At 45.0% G+C, this 16,321-nt stretch overlaps 1 protein-coding gene across 2 annotated transcripts in view; it reads left to right on the top strand.

Moving 5' to 3' along the window:
* Positions 1 to 16,321, top strand: part of LOC126428129 (all trans-polyprenyl-diphosphate synthase PDSS1) — an 804,750-nt gene that overhangs the window by 578,758 nt on the left and 209,671 nt on the right. The gene's annotated exons all lie outside the window — the stretch shown is intronic.

Here is a 16,321-nt window from a genome sequence, read left to right on the forward strand (position 1 = left end):
ATTCTCATAAAGAGCTAGGGAAAAACTACTGTCAATACACCTCCGTATCCCATAATTTCTCATATCTTCGTGGTCCTTACGCGAAATTTGCGTTGGCGGCAGTAGAATCGTTCTGTTGTCAGCTTCAAATCCCGGTTCTCCAAATTTTCTCAATAGTGTTCCTCGAAAAGAACATCGCCTTCCCTCCAGGTATTACAGTTCGAGTTCCCGAAGGATCTGCCTGTTGTTTGAACCTACCGATAATAAATCGAGCAGCTCATCTCTAAATTGCTTCGATGTCTTCCTTTAATCCTACGTATCTGGCACAGATCCCCAACACACGAGCAGCACCTGCATTAAAACTTACTTTTTTTTCTTTTTTTGCTTTTGGAGCTAGCTGCCATTCATCACACAAACTAGAAATTTTGTCCAAGTCATCTTGTATCTCCCTACAGTCACTATACGATGACATCTTCCCATAGCCGGCCGCGGTGGCCGTGCGGTTCTAGGCGCTGCAGTCCGGAACCACGGGACTGCTACGGTCGCAGGTTCGAATCCTGCCTCGGGCATGGATGTGTGTGATGTCCTTAGGTTAGTTAGGTTCAAGTAGTTCTGAGTTCTTGGGGACTGATGACCATAGATGTTAAGTCCCATAGTGCTCAGAGCCATTTGGTTCTGTCAGGCTTCCTTGGTGCACTGATGGTGAACTCTCGCCGTCGGGGACAACGTTCTGGGTTCTATTACTTAAGAAGTCTTCGAGACACTCACGTATCTAGGAACCTATTCCGTATGTTCGCATCTTCATTAACAGTTAAGTCTGCAGTGGGGCATCGTGTTGAAAGCTTTTCGAAAATCTTACAATATGAAAAATGCCCTTTGCCCTTCACCATACTTCCGTACCTGCTGCCTTTCCTGACTAATAAGCTGTCAAAAGCATGTATACGCACTGGTCGTGTGGTATAATGTTAATCATTCGATCGCCAGGAGCCGCTGGGACTCGTAGCCTGTTGAAATGAAATCGTGGTTTAGGTTTGACTTCTGATAATCAGAGTGCTATAGTCTAATATCGAAGAGTCAGGCGAGTCAGGATGGACACTGAAGTCGAAACGCTCGCGCATCGCAAGATAGCAGCTAAAGTGGGCTGCCTCCGGTGATGACATTGCGCCAACAGCTGACATTTGTGCACGGACATCCCCGGAGGCTGCCGGCTGGGCCCGCTGGCATCGACTGGAGGCCCGAACTGGAGCGGAACGTTGCGCAAGCGCAGGCGGTCGCTAGCCGGTGTCTGGCGTCCAGTATCTGGGACGAGCGCCGCCTGCTCCCCTGGGCGCTGGCAGCTGGCGGCTGGCGGGCTCTGCCGCTATAATGGGGCAACATTCCTGCTGGGGCGTCGCTCTGTCTGCCCTGCCCTGGAGATCCCCGGCCAAAGCCACACAACACAAACACTCCTCAGCGTTGCTACCAGTGATACACAGTCTGATGCGCATCGGTCTTCCGCCTGCATATCGCGAGTTCATGTCCAACCAATAAAAGTTCTTATTTATTTACCATCTGAGCACCCAGCGTTTCCCGGGAACGTATTTATTCCAATATTTTGTTAGTCCACCTACTCCTTCCCCTCTGTCCATCACCAACTCTCACAGTCACTGTACATCTGCTCCTTCCTTTTCTCTCAGTCCATCTGCTCCTCTCCCACTCTCTATCCATCTCCTCTTCACCCATTAAGTTCATTTCCTCTTCCCCATCTCAGTTCATCTCCTCACCCGCACAATCTGTGCCGGCCGGGGTGGCCGAGCGGTTCTAGGCGCTACAGTCTGGAACCGCGCGACCGCTACGGTCGCAGGTTCGAATCCTGCCTCGGGCATGGATGTGTGTGATGTCCTTAGGTTGGTTAGGTTTAAGTAGTTCTAAGTTCTAGGGGACTGATATCCTCAGAAGTAAGTCCCATAGTGCTCAGAGCCATTTTTGAACCACACACTCTATCTCCGCCTCAGACTCTCTCTGTGTCAATTTCCTCATCCCCTCTTTCCATCCGTCTCCTACTCCTCTTTCTCCGTCTCATCCTCTTCGGTTTCTCTGTTAATCTATTCCTTCCCATGTCGCTGTTCACCTTCTTCTTCCTATCTGTATCTCCTTCCCTCTCTCTGTCCTTATCCTTCTTCCTAACTTCTGTCTACATCACGAAGTTGTCACTCCCACCTCAATAGGAGGTTGCTGTTTATTAACCCCGAAGTATTTCTTTCTACAGGGTGATTTTTTTCCACCATGTACAAAATCTAGGGATAATCGATGAGAGGATGCGAAACAAAAAAGGTCTAATTAACTTATGTCCGGAAATACACTACTGGCCATTAAAATTGCTACACCACGAAGATGACGTGATACAGACGCGAAATTTAACCAACAGGAAGAAAATGCTGTGATACGCAAATGAATAGCGTTTTAGAGCATTCACACAAGGTTGGCGCCGGTGGCGATACCTAAAACGTGCTGACATGGGGAAAGCTTCCAACCGATTTCTCATACACAAACAGCAGTTGACCGGCGTTGCCTGGTGAAACGTTGTTGTGATGCCTCGTGTAAGGAGGAGAAATGCGTACCATCACGTTTCCGACTTTGATAAGGGTCGGTTTGTAGCCTATCGCGATTGCGGTTTATCGTATCGCGACATTGCTGCTCGCGTTGGTCGAGATCCAATGAGTGTTAGCAGAATATGGAATCGGTGGCTGGATTCCAACGGCCTCGTATCGCTAGCAGTCGAGATGACAGGCATCTTATCCGCATGGCTGTAAAGGATCGTGCAGCCACGTCTCGATCCCTGAGTCAACAGATGGGGACGTTTGCAAGACAACAACCATCTGCACGAACAGTTCGACGACGTTTGCAGCAGCATGGACTATCAGCACGGAGACTATGGCTGCGGTTACCCTTGACGCTGCATCACAGACAGGAGCGCCTGCTATGGTGTACTCAACGACGAACCTGGGTGCACGAATGGCAAAACGTCATTTTTTCGGATGAATTCAGGTTTTGTTTACAGCATCATGATGGTCGCATCCGTGTTTGGCGTCATCGCGGTGAACGCACATTGGAAGCGTGTATTCGTCATCTCCATACTGGCGTAGTGGTATGGGGTGCCATTGGTTACACGTCTCGGTCACCTCTTGTTCGGATGGACGGCACTTTTGAACAGTGTACGTTACATTTCAGATGTGTTGCAACCCATGGGTCTACCCTGCATTCGATCCCTGCGAGCCGTGCGGTTAAAGGCGCTGCAGTCTGGAACCGCAAGACCGCTACGGTCGCAGGTTCGAATCCTGCCTCGGGCATGGATGTTTGTGATGTCCTTAGGTTAGTTAGGTTTAACTAGTTCTAAGTTCTAGGGGACTAATGACCTCAGCAGTTGAGTCCCATAGTGCTCAGAGCCATTTTTTGATCCCAGCGAATCCCTACATTTCAGCAGGATAATGCACGACCGCATGTTGCAGGTCCTGTACGGGCCTTTCTGGATACAGAAAATGTTCGACTTCTGCCCTGGCCAGCACATTCTTCAGATCTCTCACCAATTGAAAACTTCTGGTCAATGGTGGCCGAGCAACGCTCGTCACAATACGCCAGTCACTACTCCTGATGAACTGTGGTATCGTGTTGAAGTTTACAGGTTAGCTGTACCTGTACACGCCATCCAAGTTCTGTGTGACTCAGTGCCCAGGCGTATCAAGGCCTTTATTACAGCCAGAGGTGGTTGTTCTGGGTACTGATTTCTCAGGATCTATGCACCCAAACTGCGTGAAAATGTAATCACATGTCAGTTCTAGTACAATATATTTGTCCAGTGAATATCCGTTTATCTTCTACATTTCTTCTTGGTGAATCAATTGTAATGGCAAGGAGTGTACATGGTTTCCATGCTAGAGATAATTTATTCAGTCATGCATTGCTATAGAGACTGCAGTCTAATATGCGCTGTACTATGCAGATATAGTTCCAGTATGTGCTCAAAATGGGGTGCACGTGCCTCAACGCATGTGTGTACGCTTCTTAGCTTGTTCTGTCTCACACATCCACATCGATCAGGCTGCATCAGAACAGTGTCAAAGCAGCATGAATACGCTGCTTAGTATCTACACATCTGGAATTTACTCTGCTTACACGGTACTTATAAGATTGCATCACATACAGAAATCGCACAGGTTGCGATGCGGTAAACGAGCAGATCTATGCAACTAGACCCCCTCGTCCGATCCATCGACCAGGGAAGGCACGATTGAGATGTATCCGGACATTAACGGCGACGTGGGCTGGAGAAACATCATGTAGCAATGCAGATGACATAGGCGAAAGACGGCTGCAGAGATGTGTACGAGCGAACAGACGCGCAAATGTTGAGCAACTGACCGCCCTTCTTCGAGCAGGTGATGTCGCCAATTGTCCCGGCCAACACATTCCGGCTGCACTGATACTGATGATTCGCTGTCACCATACCATAGAGGTCCTGCATACTACTCCACAGATGACTGTTATGAAAGTTGAAGATACCACCCCACGAAAAAGGTTGCCTCATCTGTAAATAGGATGAATGACGCAAATCTCGGAACCGTGGTTGCCTGGTGAAGAAACCAGTGGCAGAACTGTTCCCGATGTGGAAAATCTGTTGCTAGTAAGCCCCTACACACGCTGTAAGTGATACGGGTAGTAACAATTGTCACGGAAAATGTTCCACACGGTCGTCAAGCTTTCTCTGTACAGGCGGGCCAACTGCCTGGTAGTGACACGGCGGTCGCATTCCACAGCGTTAATCACATTGTCCTCCAAGCCTGGCGTCCGATCATTTGAGGTACGTCCTTCGTGATCTCCTGCTTCCTGAAAGGCCTTTCTCAGACAAACGGCGAAACACTGTTGTAAACTTTGAAAGCTGTGTTTGTTGTCGGCGGGTATACATATCCTGATACCACCTTGCTACTTGCCGCCCGTTGCCATTTGCCTTTTCGTAAGTAAACACCATGTCGGCAATATCTCGACTCGAATGTGGAACCACTGTGTACAACACTGTATCATATCCACTAGTAAGTGAGCCAGCAAGAGAAGTGAATCGGACACAACATTGTGAACTACTATGGCAGGATAGGGCGCTAGGGCATGACGTATGAGGATACGTACCACCCTCTAGCAGGAAACCATGCATACTGTAACTGTGGCTGCATGGTACAGCGCGTAATTGGCCGCAATCTCTGTAACATAGTGTGACTGAATAAATGGTCTCTAGCATGGAAACCATGCATTTTCGGACATAAGTTCGTTAGACCTTTTTTGTTCCGTATCCTCTCGTCGATCAATCCCCAGAGCTTGTACACGGTGGAAATAATCACTCTGTAGATATTAAGTGGTATGTGCATCAAGTTTGGTTGAAATGGATTTAGAAGTTTAAGAGGGGTGGTCTAGCAGCAGCTTCGCCCAGGTACGCACGGGTAACATATATTTCACATACTTCACACATATCTGTACACGCTTTTCTTCTGTATCTGCAGCGAATTTCTTCCTGTAGTTCCGTTTGCGTGCAGCTCAATGTTTATGACGTCTCCTGAACAATGTTTCGTTCAATAATGAAATTTTCAGGTACATTCAGTGGTGTATTTGAATACTCTCTGCGAAATGTCACGAATACAGTAAGTTGTAAAGAAGTAATAAACGTCACGCTTGATGCCTGAACAGCGAAAGTGTTGTAAGCGATAAATTTGCTTCTTTTTAACATTTGTGGAGTTTGCAGGCCAGAAAAAAGTTTTCTGAAGGTGTGAAATTATGCGTAAATGTATGTTGCAAGTCAGGAAGTGCTCTCTTTCTCAGATATTGGATGAATAAAGTCTGGGTAAAGCGCATCGTGGGCAACACTTCTTTTTCACCCCCACCTTCACCCCTCTGATAGGTAGATGGCTTTTAGCCCCATAGCAATTCTGTTCAGACAGCAAGAAGTTCGGTTAAAATCGAACCGGAGGTTCAGGAAGTGATGTGAAACAGACACATATATTACAATGAAATGAACACCCTTAGCTGCTTACAGGCGTTTACATACGTCAACGGGGACAGATGAAAATGTGTGCCCCGACCGGGACTCGAACCCGGGATCTCCTGCTTACATGGCAGACGCTCCATCCATGTGAGCCACCGAGGACACCGAGGATAGCGCGACTGCAGGGATTTATCTCTGGCACGCCTCCCGCGAAACCCACATTCTCAACGTATTGTCCCGCACTACATTCGTAGTGCCCCTGCCCATTATACTCATTACTCGCGGCGCGTTGCCGATTCCCGTAAGAGTTCGGGCACTGTTTGTGCATTCGCACAGAAGAAGAAGATGGTCAAGCGGCCGGTGAGCCTTAACTATATATATATATATATATATATATATATATATATATATATATATATACTAAGATGGTAAGATGGTATCTGTCCTTTCGGACTACGGACTACGAATGTAGTGCGGGACAATACGTTGAGAATGTGGGTTTCGCGGGAGGCGTGCCAGAGATAAATCCCTGCAGTCGCGCTATCCTCGGTGTCCTCGGTGGCTCACATGGATGGAGCGTCTGCCATGTAAGCAGGAGATCCCGGGTTCGAGTCCCGGTCGGGGCACACATTTTCATCTGTCCCCGTTGACGTATGTCAACGCCTGTAAGCAGCTAAGGGTGTTCATTTCATTGTAATTTCATTCTAACGAGCTGCATGGTCACCGATCTGTTCTTTCGGACATGTCCGAAAGGACAGATACCATCTTAGACACATATATATTCTCTGTTCCACACACACACAACTTGTTGAGTAATAACCCATTGTAGATTCAAGTTCTTTACAGCCAAATACGCGGGCTACATCTTTAGTGCATAACAATGTAGAGTGTGTCGCTGCTTCCTTCTGTAAGCGGGTCGCAGGCTGTGGTCCAAAAGTAAACAGTTTAGAGAGCGAAGCAGCGACGCTTTTGTGGTGTCACCACCAGACACCACACTTGCTAGGTGGTAGCCTTTAAATCGGCCGCGGTCCATTAGTATACGCCGGACCCGCGTGTCGCCACTGTCAGTAATTGCAGACCGAGCGCCACCACACGGCAGGTCTAGAGAGACGTACTGGCACTCGCCCCAGTTGTACAGCCGACGTTCATAGCAAAGGTTCAGTGACAAATACGCTCTCATTTGCCGAGACGATAGTTAGCATAGCCTTCAGCTACGTCATTTGCTACGACCTAGCCAGGCGCCATTACCAGTTCTATTGAGATAGTTATTAATGTACCGTCAAGAGCGATGTACACCAATTATGGATTAAAGTTAAGTATTCCAACAGCTACGTACTTTATTTGCTACTATTAATTCCCTTAACTGTTCCAGACCTCACGCCAGTCAGCGTGTAATTAAAAGCGTGCATTTCGGCCTCCTCTAGCAACACAGTGTTGGTTCTTATGCCAACACTTCAGCTTTCTGTATGACCCGCCCATCGTTTTGCAGGTCAATGCTCGGGTGCAAGTTGTGATTGCTTTGCCCGATCGATGGAGGCTGCGTTTATACAGCGTTTGTTTATTCACATTACGGTGTCCCCCTTTCAATGCAGGAATCACGAAATGTACGAGCGTAAGGGTCCTGGAGGTGTGCTAGGATGGCCAAAGTGGTTAAGGGGACTGCCCACTGTAAGCGGGAAATCCGGGATCGGCACAAATTTTCAGATGTCACAAACAGCTGACATCAATCCAAATTCACAGGATGGTAATCGATTCTGTAAAAACTACATATTGTCTAAACTGTAACTTTATGCATCCAGTGAACAGAAAAACGCCAAATTAATCTGAAGCTGTTTCGGTCTCGTGAACTTCTTCACGACGGGAGCAAGACAAATTTAATAATGGTGTTTCCAGTAGAGGCTCTTTGTAACAGCTGTGTGACGGCAGCGTGCCGCAAGACAGGAGCTGTACACAGCCACTGCTGAAAAGGTAACAATCCACAGCCTCATACAAAAGACACACACACACACACACACACACACACACACACACACACACACACACACACACACACACAGAGAGAGAGAGAGAGAGAGAGAGAGAGAGAGAGAGAGAGAGCGTGAGACGTATACTCTAAAGAAGCGAGCGTTGTTGATGTGGAGATCTTATCGAAACGCATCGTGACTAGTGAAAACCTAGTCGCTATCTTTCGCTTGCGTTCTGTGTGTTTCACCGCTATTTCTTAGTCGGTCTGTAGCACTGTATAAACGGATAAACGTTGCACATGTATCCCTTGGAGAATCTGCCGTTTAATTAAATGTTGTAGCTTGTACATTCAATATGTCTTTTTTTTGGCATAGGCGTGTTGGACGCATCGCGGTCTTTCTCCAGCAGAGGGGGCGAAAATAACTTGACTGGAGTAAACGACCAGTTAGCGAATATTAACAGTAGGCTGTTTTCCTATGTCACAAATACGACTGGGATTGTTGCTAGTCTGTGTGATTATAACATTCAGATAGCATTTTCGCTCAATATTCTGAAATGTTCAGATGTGTGTGAAATCTTATGGGACTTACGTCATCAGTCCCTAAGCTTACACACTACTTAACCTAAATTATCCTAAGGATAAACACACACACCCAAGCCCGTGGGGGGACTCTAACCTCCGCCGGGACCAGCCGCACAGTCCATGACTGCAGCGCCTTGGACCGCTCGGCTAATCCCGCGCGGCCAATATTCTCACAAGATATCTGTTATTTTTAACAGTCATTAAATTTCTAGATTTGGTCCCGTGATCCAAAAAGCTCTGTTATTCGCCGAAGCTCTGGCGACGTCACAGGCTAGGAGTAAGACGAAGCTATACGTCTGATATTTAGGAGTGTAAGCCGAAATTAGTAGTATTTTTTTGTGCAAATAGTTCAGTTATTTAGTGATTTAAACGCATTTAAGACTTTTAAGTGACAGTGAGAAGGGTTTTTGTGAAGGCTGATGTGGAAACCTGAAATTTGATGCTTTTTTTTTTTATTGTCTGTCCGTTCTTCAAAAGCAACCCGGATTTAACATTCCGGAAATAAGGAACGTGAAAACTGGTTTGTAAGTAAAATATACCTAGATTTTAAAGTTAATTATCGTTAGAGATATTTTTATACAATTTGAAAAACATATAATTGTTTGCGTCAACACATTGATACCATACACCATAAATGTGTATGTGTAAATAAGGACTGACACTTAAATTTATTCGTCGTTTTTCTACCAAATGCATTTCGCTTTTAAAAGAACACTATCGTCACTGGTCGCAGTTAAGATTCATAGTATGTCCGCGTCTATGCAATGACTGTTCGGATTCAGATTAATAGGTATGTATACGTAAATTCATTTGCAGTTGTCACTTTTCACAAATCATTTGCACATTTTTTCGTGCTGTTTGGTTACAAAGAAACCTGCCAGGTTAAATCGTGTTAGTGGCACTCTGATTTCTCTACTTATTGTATATCTTGAGGAACTTAAAATTAAACTGTTCTGTTTTCGTTACGTAGGTTGACCATTCGTTCTGTGCCAAACACGCAGTTCAGGGAATACTTTCATTTTTACGTACTCGAAAATTGGTAGCAAGTTGTAACAAACCGAAAACTGTGAAACACGGCGAAATGCCCAGGATGTATCTTTACAACCCGTATACTCTCCCACAGTGGTCTGTGCACTGTCGAGTCAGACCTGGTGGGTGAAAGCCAGCTGTCCTAGCCGGATGCGGGAGACCTAGTGTAGTTCTTAATACACTTATGTAGAGCGGAATATCTGCACTGTGAAAATGGTTTTTTTCTACACCTCAATCGGCAAAAAACAGAACACTTATGGGATCACTAAGTCGTTCGTCTGTCTGTCTGTCTGTCTGTCTGTCTGCCTCTCTGTATGACTGTTCAGAACTCTTTTTCTCGGAAGCGGGTCGTCCATCGAGTTGAAATTTATGTCATATATTAAAGTCTACGATTCCTTGGGGATGTGAAAACGATACGGCCATATATGCCACATATGTTTACATTTGCAAACTCACTCATTGAAACCTGTAGGGTACTATCCCCTTGATGCAGGATCGTGAAATTTGACAAGAAAAAATGTTTCATGTTACAAGTAAAGGGAAAAAATCAGAAGATTATTAATTTATAATTATATCACACGAAAAACTTTTCCTTTTTATTTTTTTATCCCACTTCGAACTTGAATTTAAAAAATTCTCTAAAGTATTGGAATACCTGGGACCGATATTTTTCCAGTACCAATATCGATAACGGGCAAAAATAATCGGAATTCTCGATTCCGGGAAAGGAGGAACTGCTTAAATACGTAATGAAGTCTGTACGGAACTCTCAGTCCACTAGACCTATTCGCACTTGGCTAATATTCTTTTTTAAATTTTGTTCGTGTGTCATTTTCGGTAAGTACTAAGTCATGTATAGTGCTTAAGCTGATATGCTGTAGTGTTTACTTACATAAAAACGATCCTCACAGAACTAAACATACGTAGTAGTGACCACTATCTCGTTTGGACCTCACCGATTGGATAACAACCACATTCTCATTCTTTGGTACTCTGAACAACAGTTTTCAGGAGTTTTTGCAAAGGTGTTTATACAGTGTGGTACTATACACAATTTGTAGCCCATTTCCCGAAACGTAAATTTCTAAACAAGCTATCACTATGAATGGTCTTTACGACAGTTGGAGCGGCGTGCTAGCCAGTGACGTCACAGGCATCAAATGAGACTTTTTACCTGGCTTTCAAATTATATGAATTTCATTTCCATTTTTAAAAAAATGCAGAAATTCGTGAGGGGAAAAGAGCACGTCATTAGCATAAAGTGGCATAATTAACCATTTAAGACAATTTCCAATAAACATTCAAATACTCTACATTGTTTTAATTGTTTACCTGACTGTACTGAAGATGTATTTTGTGAGCACAGTGACTAGTTGTGGTACAGACGTTAGAAAGACGCAACGTGATCATAAGGTCAGAGCAGAGTAGGGGGTGACGAATCGTGCAGAATCTGTGTTACTAGACAGCTAAAACGGTCACCCAATCCTATGCTTGCATATGTAACGGCTTCTAGGGGCTGATTTTCATATTTTATGTAATTTATTGGCCGAATTTAAAAATTTTAAATGGTGTCATAATCTACTCATTAAGAGCTATGATCTTACGTTGAATCTTTAACTCAATCAGTCAAGTACTTAAGTCAGAAACTGTGTACTCAAGGTGTAACTGGTACATATAAGTGCAGATTTTTTATATGTGGTACTTTAATATGTTCACATGTTAGTGCGTTGATTGTTACTTCCCTGCGTCAAACAGTCCTCCCTCAAACACAACGTGATGTGACCTGCACTGTTGTAATTGCATAACTAACTGTACTAAGCCTGTTAGTATAAGCTAACCGCTTTGCCTCTACGTGTTCACATTTCAACCCCTGATCTGTGCCCAAGGCAAAAAGGATTAAGCTACTAAGCAACCTAAAACATTCTAATCCTAATCCTAACAGCTATGATTGTTAGTTCTCATATGAAGTAAATACTGATGTTATGTTATCAGTACACTATTCTCAGTCACTACTAAAAAATCTACATTTATACGCGTTATTTCTTGTATATCTTGAGGCAGCGTTATTTCTTAAATTCAATTCGTTTTTAAGCTAGGTCGTAAGGACAGTACTGCTTCTTAAGTTTTAAGGTTTCTCTGGAACCCAAACTGTCCCTCCTCTAAGTTGGTTTCATCGAGTCGTTCATTTCTGCTGTAAATAATACTTCCTACCAGCCTGCGACCACGCCTAACCGTTTGGCAGCAGTCATACATTTTAGTTCCTGCGTTCTTTGATGTTGGGCCTACTAGATTCTTCTTAAAGTCTCGCTTGTCTCATACATTACTGGCCATTAAAATTGCTACACCAAGAAGAAATGCAGATGATGAACGGGTATTCATTAGACAGATATATTATACTAGAACTGATATGTGATTACATTTTCACGCAGTTTGGGTGCATAGATCCTGAGAAATCAGTACCCAGAACAACCACCTCTGGCCGTAATAACGGCCTTGATACGCCTGGGCATTGAGTCACACAGAGCGTGGATGGCCTGTACAGGTACAGTTGTCCATGCAGCTTCAACACGATACCACAGTTCATCAAGAGTAATGAGTGGCGTATTGTGACGAGCCAGTTGCTCGGCCACCATTGACCAGACGTTTTCAATTGGTGAGAGGTCTGGAGAATATGCTGGCCAGGGCAGCAGTGGAACATTCTTTTCTGTATCCAGAAAGGCCCGTACAGGACCTGCAACATGCGGTCGTGCATTATCCTGCTGAAATTTAGGGTTTCGCGGGGTTCGAAAGTAGGGTAGAGCGACGAGTCGTAACACATCTGAAATGTAACGTCCACTGTTCAAAAGTGCCGTCAATGCGAACAATAGGTGACCGAGACGTGTAACCAATGGCACCCCATACAATCACGCCGGGTGATACACCAGTATAGCGATGACGAATACAAGCTTCCAATGTGCATTCACCGCGATGTCGCCAAACACGGATGCGACCATCATGATGCTGTAAACAGAACCAGGATTCATCCGAAAAAATGACGTTTTGCCATTCGTGCACCCAGGTTCGTCGTTGAGTACACCAGCGCAGGCACTCCTGTCTGTGATGTAGCGTCAAGGATAACCGCAGCCGTGGTCTCCGAGCTGATAGTCCATTCTGCTGCAAGGGTCGTCGAACTGTTCGGGCAGATGGTTGTTGTCTTGCAAACGTCCCCATCTGTTGACCCAGGGATCGAGACGTGGCTGCACGATCCGTTACAGCCATGCGGATAAGATGCCTGTCATCTCGACTGCTAGTGATACGACGCTGTTGGGATCCAGCACGGCGTTTCGTATTACCCTCCTGAACACACCGATTCCATATTCTGCTAACTGTCATTGGATCTCGACCAACGCGAGCAGCAATGTCGCGATACGATAAACCGCAATCGCGATAGGCCGCAATTCGACCTTTATCAAAGTCGGAAACGCGATGGTACTCATTTCTCCTCCTTACACGAGGCATCACAATAACGTTTCACCAGGCAAGGCCGGTCAACTGCTGTTTGTGTATGAGGAATCGGTTGGAAACTTTCCTCATGTCAGCACGTTGTAGGTGTCGGCACCGGCGCCAACCTTGTGTGAATGCTCTGAAAAGTTAATCATTTGCTTATCACAGCATCTTCTTCCTGTCGGTTAAATTTCGCGTCTGTAGCACGTCATCTACGTGGTGTAGAAATTTTAATGGCCAGTAGTGTATATTACGCGGAGTTGATTAGCGGTGTTCTGTAGCATTAAAACCTAACACGACAGTCACAGGAACACACAATTGCCTGTGTCTCTATGAATGATTCCGACCAAAATCGTGTACTACGCACTGCCGTAGTCAGAGTTTTGGTAATCGTGTTTCTATTAGTGTTTGGGCCAAAAGACAAAATGGAAAGTTCTGCGTGCTGGCGTGCGTCGCCGCACTTAACGAGTTCAGTCGCGCTCCGCGACCGTAATGACCGACACCATAAAGGCGAAGTGGGCGAGAGAGTGAGCGGGCGCCGTACAATGCAGGTAGCGAAGCATTCCTGCCAGCCGCCGAGCTTCCGGAGCCGCTCCGGCCGTCCATCAGCGAGTGACGTCATCCGCTCAAGTAGGAGGCCGAGTGACCTGGCATCCCTTGTATCGTTCGTCACGTCGCGGTCGGAATGGGATACAGTGACTCACATAGTTATTCCCTTCGTATTGACGATTTCAGTAACAATAAAACACTGACGTAAAGTAAATTCAAGTTCCTGTAAGGTATGTAAACACTTAATGCCCATCGTGCGTCTAAAGAACACCTCACATACAAACGTAAGAATTAACAAACACAACAAACACAAAACAAGCATTGTACAAAATTGTTCCGATGCCTTCCTTTCTACTTATGGTCCAAAAGTCCAGTATCTGTTAAGCATTCCTTTCATCTTAATTACACTACTGGCCATTAAAATTGCTACACCACGAAGATGACGTGCAACAGACGTGAAATTTAACCGACAGGAAGAAGATGCTATAATATGCAAATGATTAGCTTTTCAGAGCATTCACACAAGGTTGGCGCCTGTGGCGACACCTACAACGTGCTGACATGAGGAAAGTTGAGTCATCTTATCCGCATGGCTGTAACGGATCGTGCAGCCACGTCTCGATCCCTGAGTCAACAGATGGGGACGTTTTCAAGACAACAACCATCTGCACAAACAGTTCGACGACGTTTGCAGCAGCATGGACTATCAGCTCGGAGACTATGGCTGCGGTTAGCCTTGACGCTGCATCACGGACAGGAGCGCCTGCGATGGTGTACTCGACGACGAACCTGGGTGCACGAATGGCAAAACGCCATTTTTTCGGATGAATCCAGGTTTGCAGCATCATGATGGTCGCACCCGTGTTTGGCGACATCGCGGTGATCGCACATCGGAAGCTTGTATTCGTCATCACCACACTGGCGTATCACCCGGCATGATGTCGAACAGGAATGTTAACAACTAGTTTGCAGTAGCAGTAGAAGTGTGAATCAATCGCTACGTAAACAATGTCAGCGGCAGACATATCCTCGGTAGTGGTCGCGTCTTTACAATGCTACTACCCGACGACGATATTATTGCACTTGACCAGCAGTGGCCATTTTCGGAAACACGCAGTGACGTTACAGTATATAAGCACTGTGTTGACAACGACTGTGACAGTTGACAGTGACTGGACTGACAAAGACTTTAAGAGAGTTGTGCATACTCTATCAACTGGTTCACCGTGTCCTCGTGAAATACCACGATCAAAACTCACGATAAGCCGGCCGAGGCTCCCTCTCTCCCAGGAGTAATAATATTGCGGTGAAGTACTTGTACGAGACGACGTTGTCCAAATGACTGTGTGATAACAGCATGCGTTAACAGCCGCGGTCCGAGGAAAAGACCTTCTCGTTGGCAGAAGCTGCGAACACGAGATGTAGGAGAATTCAAGTACCTCTCCCAGTTAATTCTAAAGCCATTCTGCTTTTTTCCTCCTCCTTCTTCTTTTTTTCATGCTCTCTGAGCTTGCCCCATTGCGAGGGACGTCTCTCCCCATGCCCTCGGTTCGATCTTGCAGCCGGTTACTACATAACTGTTTTTTATTCTTCTTTTCCTTTGTTCGTCGTTAACATTAAAAGCTCTTTGACACTGCTTCCAAAATTTCCGAATCTATTAATATCTGGCACAGTGAAGTTGGTAAGCGTGACAAACCTATGGGTCTCCGTAAATGAAATTCTCAAGATTCGTAGGTCAAAATCAGCCATAAAAACTAATCATGTAGATCCATTAAGTAATAAATTAAAATAAATTAAATGCAAAACATTTTTAAAAATATTTGTTGTGCCCAACTAAATAGCACGTTTGAACTCATTTAGCACTGTTCGTTTCTTTCCAGTATCTCTTCTCTTATTCAGCGTGTTTCTTTTGGCGTTCTTCTGTCTACCTTGGATTTTATCGAGTAGGCTTGTCAGCAAATTTGCTTTTGTGAAGTAGCTTTCTAAATTTTCTTCTATTGTGAGTCATTTCCTCGTGAATGCCAATTTCTTTTAGGTATCTGTGTATCTTCCATATTGTTATCTAAGACTTTAGACAGCGTGACCCCTCTTTCTTCTGGCTTAGTAATTTACAGTTTCTTGTTGTAGTAACAAACTTTAGATAGGCACAGAAGCTAGATTCAGTCTTTATTCTTGAGGTGATGTGGTCGTGTGTTATCTTAAGCTGTTTCGTTACAATTTCATGGCATTTATGATGTTCAAGACCATATCCAGCAATTTTCTTCAGAAACTTCATTTCACTGAGGACTGGGCACCTTTCATTGCGATGTTTTGTGTGAATACAATGTGCTTACATAAATTTGACTTACAAACAGTGTAATAATGAGCAACAAAACGAGAAAAGATGCTCGACCATTACAGCAACCTGAGGATGTATGTGAAGAAGGCTAGCAGCAAAAAATAGTTACTCATCAGTACTCTTTTTATCAATTATTCAAAATGACAGTCACAATCGCATTATTTATTTTGCCGCCAACCGGTTTCAACCCGCGAAGGGGTCATCTTCATGGTAATTTACATCATTGTAGTCGCACGGTGACGACTCCAGCGAGCGACCAAATGGTGTAAATTGCCCTGAAGATGACCCCATCGCGGGTTGAAACCGGTTGGCGGCGAAACAAATAATGCGATTGTGACTGTCATTTTGAATATTTGATTATAAGTAAATTAATCGCTGTTGTCTCCAC

The sequence above is a fragment of the Schistocerca serialis genome, chromosome 12, assembly GCF_023864345.2.
Source record: "Schistocerca serialis cubense isolate TAMUIC-IGC-003099 chromosome 12, iqSchSeri2.2, whole genome shotgun sequence".
Taxonomy (NCBI): Eukaryota; Metazoa; Arthropoda; class Insecta; order Orthoptera; family Acrididae; genus Schistocerca; species Schistocerca serialis.